Genomic DNA, 5,000 nt, shown 5'->3' with positions numbered 1-5,000 from the left:
AAATAGTACGACGTGTTCTTCCGTGAATAACGCATGGTCAACGGTTCGCGCACGCCCTCTGGTCCCGACGACGGCAACGTCCACAATAAACAGACCATACCGCCATCTGTGGGATACCCAGGCGTCTTATTTCGTGAAGACACCATGCCGACCTCTATGGGACGATGGTGACACCGCCGCCCACAGGCGCAACACAGCCATCTATGGGAATGTGACCAAACTACATTGCCATCCGGCCCAGAAACGACACCTCCATCTACAGGAATCGAACGAAACTACGCCAACCATACCTCCAAAACACGGCACCGCCATCTATGACAATGTGACGAAACCACATGCAATAGCTCCATCTACGCGAATCGGACGACACTACGTCCACCATGTCGAGCGCACCACCAAAAATACCGCCATCTGCAGGTCTCCCGCAACATGGCCTGCTGCACCGACGATACTGCCATCTATGAGACGACAAGCCGACGACGACATCGCTAGGGCCCACAGTGCCCATTTTCCGACGCCACCCACAAAGCCTGCATCATCTGTCCACCACAGGAGCCCCAACGCCAGTGCCTGCGCCGCACGAAGTCGTCGACCGATCATCGCTCCGCTCCACTCCACTCGCACCCGCACCCGCAAGTGCCCCACCCCAACCGCCCAAATCGCAACTCCAGCGGATGAACGGCGGACTCTTCCCGCACTCGTAACGTGCAATCCACCCCTATATCATGCGTTTCATGAAGAGTTATATCCAATATGCCATATTCCCGCTGTCCCTATACATGCTCTAAGTAGCTCGCTTGCTACAGCAGCAGCAGCACCACGTCCGCGCGCTTCCCTGGGGGCACTGAACCGCAGGACGCGAGACCCCACGCCCAGTGGCAAACAGGACTCCTCTCACAATATAGACGGTCACTACCCCGCACAACGATGACGGTGTGGGGGCCATTTTACGACACCGCTTCCTGCGGTGCCAACGCTGTCGTAGAGTCGATACGCCATCTTTGGTAGAAGGCAACCATTCCGCTGTAAATGAGTACGTCGCTCGTAGTTCAGTCACCTCGCAGCACTGCTCAGTAAACTATGCAGGCCCACATAGATAGATCAAATACGCAAATGCCCCTATACATGCTGAACGTCTGTGCAAACAAAAGGAACCACACGTCACCCACACACTCTATCACACACTACTCTCTGCCTGTAACAGACACAGATGCAATAATTAAGCACCACCATGGACCAACGTCCGGTGCATCCTATCCGCCACAGTACACCAACCAGACTATGATAACCAGGCCACGAGGTCCAATCATAAAACAGAATATCCCACTCGTCCGACAACCACAATTGCTCAGATAAGCCACCAACACCCACACATGTCCCACACAGGGGTGCACCCAACATCACCACACTGCCTCGTCTTACAGAACAAACACACTGGCAGGAATGAAACACACAGGTCTGCCGCAACCTCGGACACGGCGCGCCCCCTCTCACTACCGAAAAGCGCATCCCAACGTGACATACCTCCTTTGACACACTGACGCTGCCTCGGGCATCCACTTCCTACGGTCAATATGAACGAACCTCGCCCCGCCCCCCCCCCCCCCCCCCCACCAACACGCCATCCCATACCACAATGTGTACCGTACCCAAACCTAACGTGTACTGTACTACAACGCAATGTGTACCAAAACACAACCCAGTTTGTACCTTAACCTAACCTATGTCACCTTAACCTAACCTATGTCACCTTAACCTAACCTATGTCACCTTAACCTAACCTATGTCACCTTAACCTAACCTATGTCACCTTAACCTAACCTATGTCACCTTAACCTAACCTATGTCACCTTAACCTAACCCATCTTGCACCTTAACCTAACCTATGTCGCCTTAACCTAACCTCTGTTGCACCTTAACCTAACCTGTGTTGCACCTTAACCTAACCTGTGTTGCACCTTAACCTAACCTGTGTTGCACCTTAACCTAACGCAATTTGCACCGCAATGTAACGCAATTTGCACCGCAATGTAATGCAATTTGTACCGCAATCTACCCCAAGTTGTACCGCAATCTACCCCAAGTTGTACCGCAATCTACCCCAAGTTGTACCGCAATCTACCCCAAGTTGTACCGCAATCTACCCCAAGTTGTACCGCAATCTACCCCAAGTTGTACCGCAATCTACCCCAAGTTGTACCGCAATCTACCCCAAGTTGTACCGCAATCTACCCCAAGTTGTACCGCAATCTACCCCAAGTTGTACCGCAATCTACCCCAAGTTGTACCGCAATCTACCCCAAGTTGTGCCGCAATCTACCCCAAGTTGTGCCGCAATCTACCCCAAGTTGTGCCGCAATCTACCCCAAGTTGTGCCGCAATCTACCCCAAGTTGTGCCGCAATCTACCCCAAGTTGTGCCGCAATCTACCCCACGTTGTGCCTTAACCTAACCCACGTTGTGCCTTAACCTAACCCACGTTGTGCCTTAACATAACCCACGTTGTGCCTTAACATAACCCACGTTGTGCCTTAACCTAACCCACGTTGTGCCTTAACCTGCTCTGTAAATGGCATATGACACGTTACATTAATGTATTGTTGTCCAACCGCAACCCGCTCAGAATGTTGTGTACACAGCTACGTGTCATCTCCCCATAACAGCTGTATTGCAGTGTGGTACGCCATAGAGACGTGTGGGAGTAATGGACGCAGTGGATGGCGATCAGCATGAGCCGTCTGTTCATGTAGTGGCGCGTGTATGCAGACATAGTAGTCTCTTCTCACACAATGTGATAGCACGGTGTCCCGCGTTCCACATCTGCGACATGCTACAGAGGCCGGTTGACAGTTCGTCGCGCAATGGACATCGCATACGTACGGGGGCACCTTCCACGTGCCCTCTAGTCGGGCACATTTTGTTGCGTGGATGTGAGCGGATGTAGTGTGTCTTGACACCTGACAGGCAGGCATGCAATAATAGTTGACTTTGCAAACGGGGATGGACGTGGACGTGTACGTTTACTGGTGACGTTACGCAAATGAACAACTGGTAACCCGTTGTGGTGCGGTTGATCTTGCTGGAGGTACATCTGTGAGGGCAACGATCGGTACAGCTATGACGCGGTTGTGTCAGCGATACCCACCACACCAATGAACGTGAATGTGGATCTGGGTGTGAAGCGATACGCGGCTGTGGGTGGGTGGGACTGTCCCCGGCCGGTGAGGGGGGGGCCGCCCGGCGTGCTGGCCGCGCGGTGCGTGGGCGCACGCGCTACAGCCGGCTGGTGGGGGCGCCCAGTGGCAGGCGCGCCGGCCGACGGACGCGGCAGGCGGCGCAGCTGCGCGCCGGGGCACCCTGCGCGCGGCGCCGTGCAGCCAAAGTGGGTCCTCGCCGGCCCGGTGCGAAGCGCGGTGGACATCTGCAGTGTGCTGGTCCGATTGAGGACTGTGTGCGTTGAGGATGCGCCGCCGCCCGGCACTCGGCGCCGCGACGCCGTCTGCTGCTCGGTCGCCCCAGCGGTTCTCGCTGGTGGTTTGTATCGCAGTTGTGCAGACGTGTTGGCACGTGCGCTGTGCTGGGAGAGTTCGCTTCGGCACCCACGTGGGGCCTTTGCCCTTCTGTGGCGCTGGCGTTGGAGCTGCCGGTCACCGTAGGTGGCGCGTGTTGTCTCCCGCCGGCAATGCCACGACAGCACGCTCCCGGGCCTCTGTCGGCAGCGGCAAGCTCAGTTGGGAGCACGGGTGGTCGCACCTAAAGCGTCTACTCGCCTAACTCCGGGCGATTGCGCCTCTCTCGAACCCGACCAAGTACTTAGGACGGCGCTGCGCGCCGCCGGGACCTGAGAGGGTTTCGAGGTGTATTGTGCAGGGGAGCTCAGCCTCCTCCTGTTTGCAGAATAATTGAGCGGACGCTTGCGTGTTCGCGCGGGCCCCCGGGACACACTCCCGGGCGGCCGGCTGCTCAGCTCTAGTTGACGCAGCTCCCTGGTTGATCCTGCCAGTAGTCATATGCTTGTCTCAAAGATTAAGCCATGCATGTCTCAGTACAAGCCGCATTAAGGTGAAACCGCGAATGGCTCATTAAATCAGTTATGGTTCCTTAGATCGTACCCACGTTACTTGGATAACTGTGGTAATTCTAGAGCTAATACATGCAAACAGAGTCCCGACCAGAGATGGAAGGGACGCTTTTATTAGATCAAAACCAATCGGTCGGCTCGTCCGGTCCGTTTGCCTTGGTGACTCTGAATAACTTTGGGCTGATCGCACGGTCCTCGTACCGGCGACGCATCTTTCAAATGTCTGCCTTATCAACTGTCGATGGTAGGTTCTGCGCCTACCATGGTTGTAACGGGTAACGGGGAATCAGGGTTCGATTCCGGAGAGGGAGCCTGAGAAACGGCTACCACATCCAAGGAAGGCAGCAGGCGCGCAAATTACCCACTCCCGGCACGGGGAGGTAGTGACGAAAAATAACGATACGGGACTCATCCGAGGCCCCGTAATCGGAATGAGTACACTTTAAATCCTTTAACGAGTATCTATTGGAGGGCAAGTCTGGTGCCAGCAGCCGCGGTAATTCCAGCTCCAATAGCGTATATTAAAGTTGTTGCGGTTAAAAAGCTCGTAGTTGGATTTGTGTCCCACGCTGTTGGTTCACCGCCCGTCGGTGTTTAACTGGCATGTATCGTGGGACGTCCTGCCGGTGGGGCGAGCCGAAGGCGTGCGACCGCCTCGTGCGTGTTCGTGCGTCCCGAGGCGGACCCCGTTGAAATCCTACCAAGGTGCTCTTTATTGAGTGTCTGGGTGGGCCGGCACGTTTACTTTGAACAAATTAGAGTGCTTAAAGCAGGCAAGCCCGCCTGAATACTGTGTGCATGGAATAATGGAATAGGACCTCGGTTCTATTTTGTTGGTTTTCGGAACCCGAGGTAATGATTAATAGGGACAGGCGGGGGCATTCGTATTGCGACGTTAGAGGTGAAATTCTTGGATCGT

At 55.0% G+C, this 5,000-nt stretch overlaps 1 non-coding gene across 1 annotated transcript in view; it reads left to right on the top strand.

Moving 5' to 3' along the window:
* Nucleotides 1-3,983: 3,983 nt before the first annotated feature.
* The window catches only part of LOC126110685 (small subunit ribosomal RNA), a 1,909-nt gene continuing 892 nt past the window's right edge, over nucleotides 3,984-5,000 (top strand). Inside the window, exon 1 of the ribosomal RNA XR_007523851.1 lies at nucleotides 3,984-5,000. This exon is cut by the window's right edge and continues 892 nt beyond it. This is a non-coding gene — a ribosomal RNA (small subunit ribosomal RNA).

This window comes from Schistocerca cancellata, unplaced genomic scaffold, assembly GCF_023864275.1.
Source record: "Schistocerca cancellata isolate TAMUIC-IGC-003103 unplaced genomic scaffold, iqSchCanc2.1 HiC_scaffold_27, whole genome shotgun sequence".
Classification (NCBI taxonomy): Eukaryota; Metazoa; Arthropoda; class Insecta; order Orthoptera; family Acrididae; genus Schistocerca; species Schistocerca cancellata.
This window is presented reverse-complemented; position numbering and strand designations above follow the sequence as displayed.